This window comes from Pseudorca crassidens, chromosome 9 (genome assembly GCF_039906515.1).
Source record: "Pseudorca crassidens isolate mPseCra1 chromosome 9, mPseCra1.hap1, whole genome shotgun sequence".
Classification (NCBI taxonomy): domain Eukaryota; kingdom Metazoa; phylum Chordata; class Mammalia; order Artiodactyla; family Delphinidae; genus Pseudorca; species Pseudorca crassidens.
The window spans coordinates 22354314-22371335 of NC_090304.1; the positions used below are offsets into that span (position 1 = coordinate 22354314).

At 44.6% G+C, this 17022-nt stretch overlaps 1 long non-coding RNA gene across 1 annotated transcript in view; it reads right to left on the reverse strand.

The window, feature by feature from the left end:
- Positions 1-5388: 5388 nt before the first annotated feature.
- Positions 5389-17022, reverse strand: part of LOC137231249 (uncharacterized) — a 30316-nt gene continuing 18682 nt past the window's right edge. Inside the window, exons 2-3 of the long non-coding RNA XR_010946422.1 lie at positions 14112-14211; positions 5389-6445 (exon numbers count right to left, since the gene is read on the reverse strand). This is a non-coding gene — a long non-coding RNA (uncharacterized lncRNA). The remainder of the gene's footprint in view (positions 6446-14111; positions 14212-17022) is intronic.

Below are 17022 nucleotides of genomic sequence, written 5' to 3' on the forward strand. Positions count from 1 at the left end.
GATTCTGAGAATTGGAAAGCAAACCACCCAGAAATATTACCTGAACGAAATCACAAAAAATTTACCAAGGAAGATACCATAGAAATGTGTGTGTATTTGTATTTATACATGTATAATGGACACAGTATGTATATGTATAATTATGATGGTTTTGTGGATGCATGAGAGAACAGAAATAACTGTGCTATTATTAAGTAACTGTGTTTATATAGTGCTTACTATGTGTGCCCAGCACCATACTAAGCCCTTCATAAGAATTACCTCAGTACAGGAAGTTACGCTATATTATGGACTGAATTGTGTCCCCCCAAAAATTCATATGTTGAAGCCCTAACCCCCAGGACCCCAGAATGTGACTGTATTTGGAGAGATGGTCTTTAAGGAGGTATCTGAGTTAAAATGGGGTCATTAGGGTGAGCCCTAATCCAATATGACTGGTGAAAAGGAAACGAAGACATAGACAGAGAGGGAAGACCATGTGAAGACTCAGCAAGAAGACGGCCATTTACAAGCCAAGGAGAGAGGCCTCAGAAGAAACCAACCCTGCTGACACCTTGATCTCAGACTTCTAGTTTCTAGACCTTTAATAAATTTCTATTGTTTAAGCCACCCAGTCTGTGGTACTTTGTTATGGCAGTCCTAGGAAACTAATCCAAGGTCCCAGAAGATGTGGGCAGTAATACTATCAAAAAGGATGAAACTTCCCCTCATTCTTGGTCAAATGCCATGGAAATGAAGGAAGGATTGTGGTTCTTACCCAGAAGCACAAAAGATGACAGCAGCCTGCAGAAGGAGATATTAGACAGCAATGGAAGATGAACAGAGCCATCACTGACTGTTCAGAGGGAGGTGACAAGGAACCACTCCTAAAACTCCAGAGGGCACCATGTCCTGCAACTATGCAAGACAAGGGCTTGAGTTATTCTATTTATCCAGTAAAGAAACAGCCTAGGACTTGAGGACTGAAGGACACTTGGTTTAATACTGAACAGAAAGGTTTTTCTAATATAGTGGAGAACACTACCTATAAAACTTGCCTCTACAAAAGAAATAAGTTCAAAGCTTTACCTTGTATTGTAAAGTGCCAGAAAGCCAACTTTCCCCTGCGATGGACTCAAGAAGTCTCACCCTCCCCCTGCCACCACCAGCCCCACTATTCCTGCGAGCAGGGAGCTCCCCTGCAAATGGGCAGTGGAGGGGAAGATGAGCTGGAAAAGGGATATTATATCAGTTTCCTGTGGCTGCTGTAGAAATCACCCCAAACTTGGTGGCTTAAAAATAACATAAATGTATTCTCTCACAGTACTGGAGGCCAGAATTCCAAACTCAGTGTCACTGGGCTAAAATCAAGGTGTCAGCAGGGCAGAGTTCCCTCCGAGGCTCTAAGGGATAACCTGCCCCTTGTCTCTTCAGCTTATGGTGGCTGCTGGCATTCCTGGATTTGTGGCTGCATCACTCTAGTCTCTCCCTCCTCCCTTTCTGTCTCTGTGCCAGATCTCCCTCTGCCTCTCTCTAACAAGGACACTTACGATGGCATTTAGAGCCCACCCAGTAATCCAGGATAAGCTCCCCATCTCAAGATCCTTAACTTTACCACATCTGCAAAGACCCATTTTCCATTTGTAAAATAGTTTACAAATACTTCAAAAATTACAAATTTTTATAATATATTCCATGTGGAACCATAAGGTAACATTTGCAGGTGCCAGGGATTATGACCTGAGATTTTAGGGGCCGTGATTCCTCCTTCTAAAGGCATCCTCCACCTTTGCCCGGCAAACAGGATTCCACCAGGCCTGGAGAGACCATTTTTGAGGCTGCTTGGGATGTCTGTCTTGAGATAGACCTAACATATATGATTTTCTGTTTGCGTGTATGATTAGCTGAGCACCGAAATGCTAATTTTCCTAATGATATGAATCTAAACATCTTTCATTCATGTTATGTCTACATCTATCATCTTTTATTTCTTTAAGGCCGCAGGCTGGCTCCAGGCTGCAGCTCAGAGTGCAGGTTCTTCCGACATGCCAAACATACTCAGATCTGCAACTTCTCCCTGATAAAGAGGTTGGAATCCTCTCCACAGCGCAGTTGAGATACACAGGAGCTCAAGCGCTGGGGCGAAGGCCAGCACTCAGAGACCTGGGGCAGCAGGATGGGGAGGATGGATGTGGGATTTTTAGCACATTGGCACATTTAGATGTGTCAGAGTGTTCTGTGTCCCTTTGACTACAGCTGGAAACTTTGTTCCCCAGGAGCCTCTTCCCTGTACAGATGTGGGTTAGAGTTGTCAAAAAGAGGAACTTATGGAAGAAATGAAGTCATATTCTCAGGTCACAGCGGGAAGATGCGACGGATGTAGGCGGGACTGGTGGGATCCAGCCTCCGGCTGCTCTTTCTAATGAGGACCCACCAAACAAGAGCAGCCCCAAGCCAATCTCCAGAGCCAGCAGCTGCCCCAGATTTCTCTAGCAGCCCCCTCTGCAGGTCCCCGTGGGCAGATGGCCACCCACAGGTTGTGGGATTTCCTCCAAGCCGTGGCCTGCTCGCCTGGACCAGTGCTTCAGGCTATCATGTTCAGTTACTGTTTCTCTGGTTCTCCGACCTCCCCTGCCAGACTTTCACTTCCTCAGCTCTTCCCACGCTCACTGTGGATGTTCAACCCCTTGTTCCCACAGTGACTTTAGTGGTCCAACTGATGATGGGAGATGGCTTTTCAGATGCACAATTCAGCTTGTAAGTTAGTGAACTGAGAGGTATTTCTCAAAGTTCAGTCCAAGACCCTCCTACGTCAGATATACCTGAAGAGCTTTTTAAAAACAGAACTTCAGGGCTTCCCTGGTGGCGCAGTGGTTGAGAGTCCGCCTGCCGATGCAGGGGACACGGATTCGTGCCCCGGTAGAGGAAGATCCCACATGCCGCGGAGCGGCTAGGCCCGTGAGCCGTGGCCGCTGAGCCTGCGCGTCCGGAGCCTGTGCTCCGCAACGGGAGAGGCCACAACAGTGAGACGCCCGCATACCGCAAAAAAAAAAAAAAAAACAAAAAACAGAACTTCAGACCTATGAACCAAAACCTCCAGGGATAGAGCCCAGGAGTCTGCATTGTAACAAGCAAGTCAAGTGGCTCTTGTTCACATACAGGTTAAAACAACTGTAGTATTGCTAAGATTAAAAACATTGGTGACCCTTAAAAACAGTAAGTAGTTCAGCATAATGTACTAGCAGTATACACTAAGAAATATTATGTTGTACTAAAATGTTAGGTTTCATTTTCACAGCTTTTATTTTATCATGCCACTGTCATGGAAGAGAGGCCTCCAGATCTCCCGCTTTTAGGAGAGAGCTTAGAGACAGGTACGGCCTGAAACGGTCCAGGTAAGCACATCACTGAACTATCACTGGTTCCTTGTTATGTGCTACAGACTGGGTGATGACCTGGTGATAATTAAGAGTATCTCTTGTCCTCATGGAGCATACACTCCAGTATGGGCGATGAGAATGTGATCATAACAGTTCATATTTGTCCAACGCTTACTATGTGGCCATTTACATGCATCGTTTCACTAACAACCCTATAAGAGACAGACTCTTATGAAATTCATTCTCCAGGCAAGAAAGCTGAGGCTTAAAGGGCCTAAGTCCAAATGTCACAACCCAGGACTCCTAACCTCTGTGTCACCCTGCTTCCACAGAATCATGGAAGTGGGTCATGACTGACAGGCACCTTGAGTGTGAGGGCTGAGGAGTGCAACAGAAGGCAGAAACCATAAAGTGAGTAGGAACAACTGACACCATAAAGCAATTTGGGACAATCTTGAAATTGCATCCATAGCCTTTCCTCTACTTGGGATTTGGTAGTTACGAGGCAGAGTTATTTCACGGCCCTACAAGTCTTCAGACAAATGCCTTACGCCTTCTGCTAGTGCAGACAGCTCTGCTAAGACAGCCTGACAATCCTGCATGTTTCCCTGCGGTATGTATGAGTTAGGCGATTTGATACTCAGAAGTGTGATGCAGGCCCGGCCTGTGGAAGGCCTGAGGCAGTAGCAGGCTGCAGGTGCTACCTGTGGTTGTCACAAGTTTTCACGTGAAGAGTCTTCCCTCCTGTGGGTGCTACCCACCTGGCTCCAAAGCTTGAGACATCAAGCTGCTCTCTCTCCTTGACTTCCTGATGATAATAAAATTGCCAGTTATAACGAAATGCCTTTTTCTTTGCATTTTTGTAGGTGACTCTGGAAACCCCAGCAGGCCATGATTACAAGGAAGAAAGCTATTGGGACTATAGACATCATCATGCTGAGTTAAGTAAGGTTTCCGATCCCGGGAAGTCGTGTCCAACCACAGCCGCCAGGCTTCCCTGGAGCTGCTTGAGGCTCCTACACTGCCCAGTTCCCAGGACAATCCTCGAACCTCAGGACACACAGCATCCTGCGGAGCCGTACATCAAGGACACCCTACGTCAAGGACACAGGACAAAAACCCCGGAATCAACCAAGCCCCCATAGCAACTGTTGCCATGGGCTCTCCTAATCTAAACCGGACAGCGCCCCGACTCCATATTAGGTAAAATATTCAGCATGTAGCAACCTTGTAGCATCCTGACCAATCACCTAATGCCATCCTGCCAGCAGGAATTTTCTTTGTCTTAAGGCTATAAAAGTTGGCCACTAGTCCACAAAGGGGGTCGGGCTCTCCCTGGTCTATCAGGAAGTCACCCCACTGTGTTTGCAGTGCCCCTCAGTAACTCTGCTCTTTGTCCTCAAGAAACTCACTCTTTTCTAAAATACTTCATGTCTGGAAATTCTTCTTCCAACCGCGCATGGACCACAACACATCCCTGGACCCTTCCTGTCTGAGCTTCTCCTCTGATGCCCCATTACCATACCAAGTACCCTTGGACCAAAGTATGAGAGACCCAGATTCCCTGTTACCCTGCTAAACACCTTAGTATAAGGTTGGTTACACAGTCCTGAACCCCACCTGGTTCCAGCCACTGAAAGCTAGATCTCTCCTTGTAGATGCCATTGCTGATGGACTCCCTGGTCTTGTTTACTTGATTATTTTTTAACTGATGAACACACTCCCTCAACAGGATTTCTCACAAGAAACAAGTCAGTTTTTACTCCTACTCCTCTAACCAGAGGAATTTAAACCCAATCCAAGGAGCCCAAAGGAAACTGGTACTAAACCATCACTTCATCTTGTTCTTGCCCCCAACCAAAATTCATCCTTCCATTCCCACACCCACACTCACACCCACGATTTTGTGAACATCTGAGAACAGAACAAACACTTGGAGGAAAGGATGGAGCCATCAGAGTAATAGCACATGATAGGTTTTGTATTGGCAAATTAAAAGGTTACTTGCCCTCAAAACCCCAGGGCTTCCACACACCTCCCCAAGAACAGCATCAGGAGGTGGATTTTCACCAAATCCTTACTGAAATAAGAAAAGAAAAAAAAACGGCGTTTTGTGAAATTAAATTTGTTCAATTTAAATTTCTTTTGGGGATCTGTTTTGATTAGCTACTGTCACAAATATCTTGGTGGTTTATTGCAATAAAAGTATACTTCTTACTGGGCTGGTAATTAAGCCATTGTATCTCTTCTCAAAACCCACCTTTCATACTCAGCTTTATGACGCTGGAGCTGGAATTCAGCAAACCACACTATGCTTTAATGGCTATTTCCTGAAGGTTCTAACAGTACGAGGTCCCACAAGGGGCCTGCAAGGCTGGAGGAGGAATAAGGGATGTGCTCCTTCATGGGCTTGTCTGGGGGTTTTGCTTGTTTTTTCATGTTTTTGTGGGTTGCTTTGTTTTGTTACACCCATCAATGTCACCTGAGCACCACTTCTTACCTGGCGGCAGCTGCTAGTTCTAGAAGCAGTTGGTTCCGGCTTCCAGTTTACTTCCTCTTTCCCAGAAGGAGCCTCACCAAGCTCCCAGAGATATCAGTAGCACACTGCAGGCCACCGTCCCCTCCTCAGAAGTCAGTTACGGCTCCACACTCGCCCACTCAGAATCCAGTGAAAATATTCCGGGTTGACAGTGGCCTTCCACATGGCCTTGTGGGCACTCCAGCTCCTGCTACCCTGTGACTCAGCCACTACCCGGGAACCCGGTCTTTCGCGGGAAGCTTAGCACCTGCCTCCACACGTGGAGGATGAGAGTGAGGAGGATTGTGGGGGATGAAAGTGAGGAGGATTGTGGGGGTTTTTACCGGCCAGGGCCGCGAGCAGTGAGCCTCACTTCTGCCCTATCCCCAGGGCCCGTGTAACTGCAAGGTACGCTGGGAACTGTAGTCCGTCTGTGGCTTGTGCTGAATGCAGGGCAGTCACTGCCCCAGTGTCCTTCCAACACTTGGATGTTAAAAACGTCCTTTCTTTTTTATTGGGAGGAGTCATTCGCGCGCTCCCGGGACAGCAGGGCAGGTCCTGGCACTCACTGGTAAAGAAAGAACAAAATAATGACATTTGCAGCAATATGGATGGACCTAGAGATTGTCATACTGAGTGAAGTAAGTCAGACACAGGAAGACAAATATCGTATGATATCACTTATATGTGGAATCTAAAAAAAGAGTACAAATGAACTTATTTGCAAAACACAAGTAGAGTCAGGGATGTAGAAAACAAACTTATGGTTACCAGGGGATGGGGGTGGGGGATAAATTGGGAGATTGAGATTGATATATACACAGTACTATATATAAAATAGATAACTAATAAGGACCTACTGTATAGCACAGGGAACTCTACTCAATACTCTGTAATGGCCTATATGGGAAAAGAATCTAAAAAAAAAAAACAGAGTGAATATATGTATATGTATAACTGATTCACTTTGCTGTACGCCTGAAACTAACACAACACTGTAAATCAACTATAGGCCAATAAAATTGTTTTAATGTACTTTCATAACTTAGAGTAATAGTAGATAACAGGCTTTGTATTGGCAAAATAAAAGGTTACTTGCCCCCAAAACCCCAGCGCTCAGTATGTCAGTGAAATTCAAAAGACTGAGAACCACTGTTCCTTGCTAACACAGGTGGCCTCAGGTGCCCTTTTCATGCTCACATCAAGTGATGTCCTGGTTCTGTTTATGCTCATTTCCAAGTTACACTCTTTCCTCCTGAACACAGTGATGCCTAAAACATCTCTCCCACTATTGCACAGAAGACCTACATAAGTCATCCTTGATTCCTAACATCATGTTATGATTGCTCTCTGGTGAACTAGCATATTACAGGCTCCAGATGAGTGTTAAAACTGGAACAGCATTGGCCAAATTCTTTGAGCTCCCTGGAAGAGTTTTTCTATCCAAAAAAAAAAAAAAAGAAAGAAGAATTACATAGTTTAGAATAGTCTTTAAGTTAGTTTTGGTATTATCCTCTTTTCTACCTTTTGTTAAACTTAGTTTCCAGATAGTTGGTTAAGTTAATGTAATTACACTTGGCTGTTTCATGAATCTTTGCAAACTATGAAATATTTTGCATGAATCCCTACCTACCCATAAATTACTGTTGAACCCATATCAGGTATAGGTCACTGTAAAAGTATAGGTCATCTGACCTTTAGAAGGCAACTCTGATTATGAGGCCCTCTTAGGATATCATCCTCTTGCCTACAAAATAAAAATGAGTTTAGCCTTTGGTGCTATTTCTATTTTAAAAAATAACAATGAACTAAGTTTTCAGGGTGAATAGACAGAGCCCTTGTAATTAGTGTAGGAAGAATTTTTTAAACCTAAGTCAGGACTGTGGGAAGTAAAGAGGCAATTAATAGTCTCTTTCTTTATATTCATAACAAAAACATTTAAAAGGAGAAACATCATGCCAGCAGTGTTTTTTATAGACAGCTACTATTTTTTTCTTTTTCTGTAACTCTTGCAAATCCAAGGTGAGCTAGACTGTGCCTGACAATTGCTAGACTATCTTAAGTTCCAATTGCCTCGTGAACATCAAAACCAATGCATTGAAGACCTCTAGAAACCTATACCTCTTCCATTTTTCCTCTCCTATTCAAAGACACATCAACATCCACCAAGTCACCAGAGCTAGAAAACTTAGAATCATTCTTGGCAGCCTCCCATGTACTATTTCTATACACATGTCTATCATTACATGCATGACATTGCATTGTATGTATTCATTATCATACTTGCCTCTCCTTCCAGCTACTGAAACATGGGAACCATTCCTTATTTTTTTTTTTTTTTTAATCTCTCATGCTTAGTACAGTGCTGGCACAGAGTAACCACCAAGTAAGTGAACTTGAAATCGTCTACTTTCCAAGCTCTTTTTTTAAAAATAAATTTATTTATTTATGGCTGCGTTGAGTCTTCGTTGCTGCGTGTCGGCTTTCTCTAGTTTTGGTGAGCAGGAGCTACTCTTCATTGCGGTGCACCAGCTTCCCATTGCGGTGGCCTCTCTTGTTGCGGAGCACAGGCTCTAGGTGCGCGGGCTTCGGTAGTTGTGGCTCGCGGGCTCTAGAGTGCAGGCTCAGTAGTTGTGGCACATGGGCTTAGTTGCTCCGCGGCATGTGGGATCTTCCCGGACCAGGGCTCTTTATTTTTGGTCACTAAGTCCTGCCCATTGTTTCCCTGAAATATCTCTTGAATCCATCCTCTCCCTCCACATTCAGACCCTTGTCACACTCTCACTTGAACTATCCAGAATCTTCTATCAACTGTTCCCTCTGAGTCCAGACTCACCCCACCTCTATCTGCCCTCCAGACAGTTTCCACTTTATCTTTCCAAAATACAAGTCTAATCAAGCTACCCCTTTGCCTAACACTTTCAGTCATTCCCTAGCATCTAAAATCGGGTCCAAATTTCTTAGCATCATTCTCAACACAGCCTACCCCACCAAGTTCGTCTCCAGAAACTTGCCCCTGTGTGTCCTAAGCTCTACTCATTCCAAACAACCGATCATTTAATCAACAAATACTCCTTTGGGCCTCTGTGGTTTTTTCTTTCTCCTTCTTCCATTCAAAATTCCTTTCTGAGAAAACATTTTTTTGCCTCAGAAAACTCCTAATCATCTGTCAACACCTAGATTAAGTGTCACTTCTCTGAAGTCTAATTCTCCAAAATTCTCTAGTCCTCTTCCACTAAATTTTATGCCACTTAGGAATAGGAACCATGTCTAAATTATTATTGTATGCCTCGTGTCCAATTCAGTTTCTGACACCATCAGCATCAACAAATCTTTATTAAGAATAATTGCCAGCCAGGACCTAGGCTTCTTTGGTGTCTGAAATCCTAGTTGGTATCTTCACTTCTACAAAGGCTGGATTCCTGCTCTTCAGGATGACTCGCCCAAGTGTGTTATTATAGTACAAATTGGAAACCCTCCAGTACCTCTGCTCAAAGCCACAGACATAGTAACATCCCTTTTTAAGTAGCTAAGGTAAGTAAATTTACTTCTCTGCAAAAAATAAATAAATAAAAACCTGCTGGTTGTATAAATCAGAGATGAAGTTAACACATAGTCCTTTTTGGGCTGATCTGCTTTCCTATGAAGATGGATTTGCTAAGAGAAAGGAAGGTGACAAGCTACGTGGGGCATGTAAGAAGCAAAAGCCAAGACGTTGTGAGGATGTGTGTGTGTGCAAAGAAGTGGGTCTTACGTCTTGAGAACAGTAGGAAGCCTCTGGACTATGTGACGCAGGGAGGGGACATGATCAATTTGGGGTTTTATAAGGGTGACCATGGTTGCCGTGAAAAAAAGTTTGAAGTGGTGTGAGAGGGGTGTGAGAGACCAGTGAGGCCTTTGCCATTGTTTTTTGCAAAAAGTGATGGAAGTGAGGACTCTGAGAGCAGTAGGGCCAAAGAGAAGGGGGCAGAGTCAACAGATATTCAGGGGCAGAATTACCAGGGCTTTATAATGTTTGGGCCAGGCTGGGAAGGAAGCAGGTAGTGAGCAAGAGGTCCCTGTTTTTCAAAACTGAATGGAGGGAAGTGCTATTCCCTGAGATAGACGGGAAGGAGCAGATTTGGGGAGGAAATAAGTTTCATTTTGGACACGTATGTTTGAAGTATTTTTGACACTGTGAGGATGGTATGTAGACAGTTGAACATGCAGCTCTGGAGTTCAGAGGAGTGGTTTAGTCTGTACTGTTGATTCCATTAAAAAATTGTTAAATAAAATAGTTTGATGAAATATCTCACTTTTCAACCCATAAAAGGTGATGTCCAGAGTAGCATAAGTAGAGCAAGAAAGATTTCTCCAGAATTCAGTTTTTACCAGTCACAGCTCCATCCTTGTAGAACTTCAGGCTGCCAACCCCTCCAGAAAAGACTGCATTCCCCAGTTATTTTATTTTTTTTATTGGAGAAATATATGCATTAGAAAAGTTCCCTATCATTTTATTCTCCAGAAATAACCACTGCTAAGTTTTCCTTTTTTTTTTTTTTTTTTTTTTTTTTGTGGTTCGCGGGCCTCTCACTGACGTGGCCTTTCCCGCTGCGGAGCACAGGCTCCGGTCGCGCAGGCTCAGCGGCCATGGCTCACGGGCCCAGCCACTCTGCGGCATGTGGGATCTTCCCGGACCGGGGCACGAACCCGCATCCCCTGCATCGGCAGGCGGACTCTCAACCACTGCGCCACCAGGGAAGCCCTCCCAACTTATTTTAGAAATGCTGTGGGACGTGGTATTGTTTTTACAAACCCTGCTAAATGACCGTCTGCCTTTGCCACACTTGCCTGCCCGTTTCTCTGCCCCTTTGGCGGGGATGGTCTTAAAATTTCAATCCTTTCTGATTTATATCGCCATCTACTGGCCACTTCCTTGATCTGCAGCCACATGATCTTGAGCCCAGAGCAGACCTAATTAACCTGTAGTCACACACCCCAGTGTCTGTAGGGGCCATGTTTAAACTGAGTCACTGCCCAGCTCCATCCTACTGTCATGTGGAAATAACCAACATTGCTGGAGTTAACAATTTTTAAGAGAAACTGAAACTGTAAGGGTTTTTTTTTCCTAATGAAATCTCTGTACTTCTAAATGTCTAGCTCAGATTTTTTTTTCAGAAGACCACCTGGGCCAAGAAAAACCTCTTACAGTCCCCATTTGTTCCATGGACCATCAATTTGTGACTTTTGGTCTCATGGGTGGCACATGGACAGCATTCATGTATTCATTCATGACTCACCCCTAACTGATACCCTTTCCTACTGAATCTGAATGTATCCTCAGAATCTATCTCAACACAATCCTCCAGGGAGATAATGTTCCAAATATTCAGATCTGCATATGAGTTTAAACTTACTTGCCACGTCTATTCTAGTGGTAACCACAGAATAAATGCTATTCCTCAGAAACATGAGAACATCACAAAATGCCCCAAAGTCCCTCCCTTTGCCTCCTTTCAAGAAAAACTGCCCTGGGCTTCCCTGGTGGTACAGTGGTTGAGAGTCCACCTGCCGATGCAGGGGACACGGGTTCATGCCCCGGTCCGGGAAGATCCCACATGCCGCGGAGCGGCTTGGCCCGTGAGCCATGGCTGCTGAGCCTGTGCGTCCAGAGAGGCCACAACAGTGAGAGGCCCGTGTACCCCCCCCCCCAAAAAAAGAGAAACTACCCTGAAGCACACACACAAATGCCAGGATTCTTTCGGTGCCTATTTCTATTAGCAGGTATTGTGTTAGCTGAGTCTACAAACTATTCCCATTTCCTTTGCACCTTGCCTCTGCTTGGTGACCTTTTAAACAGCACTGAAGTTCAGTTGAATCAACATCTTTTTCTTTTTCTATTCACTCTTGGCCTTCACCTCTCCTCTCAGCTTTTTTTTTTTTTTTTTTTTTTTGGAAATCTCAAAAGAATTTCCCTAAACACCTTGTTCCTGATTAAAAGCTGGACCTGGACACTTTTCTCTACATAATTCTCTAATGCAATGATAATTGATGGAAAAGCCTTTTCATACCCTGACCTCAGAACTCAAGGGCACTGGGAGAATCTGCAAGCCCTTGTACTTTCTGCAAATTGACTCACTTTGTTTTCACCTGAGTATAAATGAATTGAAGAAAGAGTTCCTATTTATTCCAATTAGTAAAAAACAATCATTTTCCCATGTAAAATTAAAGCTTAGCAGACACCTTTCCTTGGGAAGACATGAAGCCGAACACTTTTCATTTAAGCCAAACAAGAGCATTAAGAAGATATATTCCTTCAGAGCTGTACTCCTTCAGAGTCCTTCAATGCCAGTTGTTGGCTTACTTTTTAGCCAAAGTAAAAGATCTTTTTGCTGCTTTCTTGAAGGGTCACCATTAAGAAAAGAACCAGCATTAGGCTTCCCTGGTGGCGCAGTGGTTGAGAGTCTGCCTGGGGATGCGGGTTTGTGCCCCGGTCTGGGAGGATCCCACATGCCGCGGAGCGGCTGGGCCCGTGAGCCATGGCCGCTGAGCCTGCGCGTCCGGAGCCTGTGCTCCGCAGCGGGAGAGGCCGCAACAGTGAGAGGCCCGCGTGCCGCAATAAAAAAAAAAAGAACGAACGAACCAGCAGTTTCTCCATTATTGAGTTTCCTTTGTCAGGGGCAAAGGGAGGAGGAATTAGAGTCTCATATCTTGAAGAGTGGTTGTATTAGTTTGCTACAGCTGCCATAACAAACCGCCACAGACTGGGTGGCATAAACAACAGAAGTTTATTTTCTCACAATTCTGATGGCTAGAAGTTCAAGATCAAAGTGTCAGAAGGCTTGGTCCCTCCTGAGGGCCTCTGTCTTTGGCTTGTAGATGGCCACCCTCTCTCTGTGTCTCCACATGAACTTCCCTCAGTGTCTGTCTGTGTCCTAATCTCCTCTTATAAGGATGCCAGTCATATTGGATTAAGGGCCACCCAAATGATCTCATATTAACCTAATTACCTCTTTAAACACCCTAACTCCAAATACTATCACATTCTGAGGTCCTGAGTGTTAGGACTTCAACATATAAGTTTGAGGGGAGGGGACACAATTCATCCCATAAGGGTGGTCTTGAGGATAGTCTATATTAGAGCAGAGTTTAAGTGTTTAGTGACAAGTAATAGAAACTAATTCATGCCAGTGTGAGCAAATCATCATCATAATCATCAAAAGAAAAAAACGGGGGCTTCCCTGGTGGCGCAGTGGTTGAGAGTCCACCTGCCGATGCAGGGGAGACGGGTCCGGTCCGGGAAGATCCCACATGCCGCGGAGCAGCTGGGCCTGTGAGCCATGGCCGCTCAGCCTGCGTGTGCAGAGCCTGTGCTCCGCAACGGGAGAGGCCACAACAGTGAAAGGCCCGCATACCGCAAAAAAAAACAAAAACAAAAATAACAAAAAAAGTAAGAAAAAACTCTGAGGCAGAAAAACAATCACGCCTCAAGAAAGAAGGAACCAGAATCTGAAAAACTCTCCTTCTCCTCCCTGCTCTCTCTGCAAACAGGCATATTCTCTCTCCACACACCTCCTTTCTCTTCTCCTCATTCCACAGGATAGAAAATGGTCCCTAGACTGCCAAGCTTCCCTAGGAAGGTCCTGCTGTTTATCCAGACTGGCTAGAAAAACTTCAGGACCTATTTCCAGGGTGAGAATCTGATGGTCCCAGCTGAGGTCAGGTGTTCACCATGGTCCAATTAGTTATAACCATGGCGATGTGGTCACCTATTTCACACCTGACTCTTCTGGGCTCACGGCTGTGAACTGGGGTGGTTCCCATAGGAAAGGGGGGTGGAGATGCATGATCACTGGCCTCTGAATAGGGTAGATGTTCTAAAACTTGCCACTGGGTGGATAAAGATATTTTTTCTGCGTGTCCCACTCTTTTTTTGTCAGACGGTAGTACCTGTTTCTCTCCTGCTAGCTAGCCTAGCTAGATATTTCTCCTCTTAACGCATAGACAATAGGTAACTATAGCAACTGGGTGGTACAGGTAATTGTGATAAAACATTGCCCGGGGTTAGAAAGCCATGGAGACAGTGATCCCTACATTCAACTGGGACATTAGTTCACAGCTAAGGTGAGTTTCCTGTCTCCAGAACAATCAGTGTTTTACCTTTTAAAATAAAGAAAAGTGTGTGTGCCACAATTCTGTCTGAAAGCTCAGGCACTGAAGTGGGCCCAGGAGATGCAATTTCAAACAAGGCTCACCTTTTCATCTTTCAGGTCCATGGCTTGGTTAGGTCTCCGGTACCTCTAATCTTCTCCTTTGTCATCTTGGCTTCAGCTGCCCACCACTTCCAGGAGCAGGCTGATGAGGAAAGACACAGGTTCAATAACATCACCTTTAGACCGGATAAGACAGCATTCCCTTGGGACTTCCCTGGCGGTCCAGTGGTTAAGACTCCATGCTGCCACTGCAGGGGGCACAGGTTCGATTCCTAGTCGGGGAATTAAGATCCACATGCCATACAGCACAGCCAAAAAAAAATTTTTTTAGTAAATTTTAAAAAGACAGAATTCCCTCAATGTGGTCAATTCATCCTCTGAAGTTCCAGCCAGTAGGGTAGGCATCCCAGAACCTTTTGACTCAAAGTGATCTCCCTCCTCACTCACTCTCACCTGAATTCAAGGACACAAGGACAGTATCCTTCCCTCTCTCTATTTTAAAGTACACATCAAATTGGAGTGACTCACTTTGGAATCGCTGGGATAAAGAAACAGACATAATCCAGGGTTTTACGGACTCGTGTCCTCTCTCGCCAGTCATTTGGGAGACAGCTGAGGGATAACACATGGATCCTGGAGCCAGGCTGCCTAGATTCAAAGCTCTACTACTTACTAGCTCTACCTCAGACAAGTTATCAACCTCTCTGCGCTCAGGTTCCTGATCATTAATGAACCAATGTACATAAAGTGCTTACAGCTATGTACTTTATTGCTATTATTATTACTACTGTTAAAGATCTGTCCTGAAGAGCCACCTCGGGTTGGTCTGTGACAAATGTAAGGGGCACTCTTCTCCATTCTTCAGTCGAGGCTCCCAGCTCTCCTGCCTGTTTTTATTGTCTCCTCCCCAGCACCCAAGCATCTGGGGGCCTCATGCAGACTTCCCCATCAGGCCCCACCCAGAACTCCCTCCCACGGCAGCCATACTCTCTGAAAGTGCTGACTCTCTGAGAGAGAGGTAGTTCCCCCATCTTTGGAAAGAATATCCTCAAGGTCTTCTGTCTCCTTTTGTAAGAGCTTTTTCTACTCTTTCTCCAATAACACCCATGCATCTATAGTTAATCAGGTTATACCAATTTACTAATTATCTTCTAAAGCTGTCCCCTGCCCTCCATACTCACTGCAACTGTCTGAGTTTGGACCCTCACCTGCACCTGTCATCTCTCACCTGCACCATGACATCAGCTTTCCTACTGGGTCACGCTACCAATTTTGTCTCCAATCTGCTGTCTATAGTGCTAGCATAGGGCTTGTTCTAAAATTTTGATTTGACCACAGATTAAATACTTTTCCAGATTAGATTTTAAGGCTCCCTACTGCCAGAGAGGTATATTTCAAAGTTCTTTGTATGGCCCAGAAACCCCCTCCTGACCCCTACCCACTTTTTCAGTCTAATCTCCTATCACTGCACTTACCCATCACCTACACTTTAGCCACAGAAAGCCACACGCTATTGCCATTCTGCTCTAAGTATTCCTATGTGTGGTGGTGTTACTTCCAGCTGGATTATCCCAGATTTCCACCAATCCACCTGGCTAACTCTTATCCATTTTTCATGATTCAACTCAGCATATATCTCCTCTAAAAGCCTTCTATGGTTCCCCCCAGAAATAATCAATTACACTCTCCTTAATACAACATACATGAAAAAGCACTGTAAATATTAGTTTTCTAGACTCCCCCCACTCTTTAAATCACTTTATTGAGGTATAGTTAACATGTAAAAGTATAAGAAAATCCTACAACTCCACAGCCAAATTTAAAACCGGGCAAAGGACCTGAACAGGCATTTCTCCAATGATGACACAAACTTGGCCAAAGGAACATGAAAAGGTGCTCAACATCATTAATCATCAGGGAAATGCAAACCAAAACCCCAATGAAATATAACCTCAGACCTGTTAGGATAGATATTTAAAAAAAAAAAAAAAAAAGAGGTAACAAGTGTTGGCATGGATGTGGGGAAAAGGGGACCTTGGTACCCTACTGGTGGAAACGTAAAATGTTACCGCCATTATGGAAAACAGTATGGAGGCTTCTACCCCACTTTACTGTAAACTCTTTGAGGTCAGGAATTACCTTGTATTGGTCTTAGTATTTCCCTCAGCACCAACCCCAGAAAAGAGTATGAGCTATAATAAACATTGGACAAGTGAAGGAATGAGGGAGGAAGGAGGGAGGTGTTATCCTTTACATACAGCAATAATAGTACTACAACGCTATCGACAGACTTTATCTTTTGGATACGTTTCCAAACACTGGGATGTGTCATATAGATATATCCATATATTCTCATCCTTGTTACCCTGGAACTAATGATTACAGTATGGCTGAGAGAGAGGTTAGAGCAGTCTCTGACTAGGGACAAAGCCAACCGGCTCCACCCTTAAGGAAATTCTGATCTTGGCCTCCTTATTAGCATTGCTCACTCACTCCCCAGCTGAGCCCAGAGCCTTGAATGAGGTCAGCTGGCAGCACAGCCCCGTGCTGGGATTGAGAAATGTAGCACAAATCTGCTCCAACCTGCAATGAAACCGGAAAAGCACATGGGCTACATGTCAGTGGATGGAAATCTTTTCCTCCCTTCCTGCCTTCTTTCCTTCCCTCCTTCCCTTCCTTCCTTTCTTTGATACACATTCACAAATGTGGTGCTAGCGTAAACTTGAACCTAACAACTTTGGTGGTTGATTAAACTCTTCAGTTTCACTCCCCTGCTAATCAACTACCAAAGCCTTCGACATGGCGCACCACCTCAGAGAGGGTTTATCACTTAATTACTATAAAACGACCCCACAGGTTAATGCATGCTTGATCTCGAAGGAGTGGCGGTGACCATAGTGTTTTTATATCAATTGCACAGTAAGAAACAAGGATAGAGAATTCAGGCCTAGAA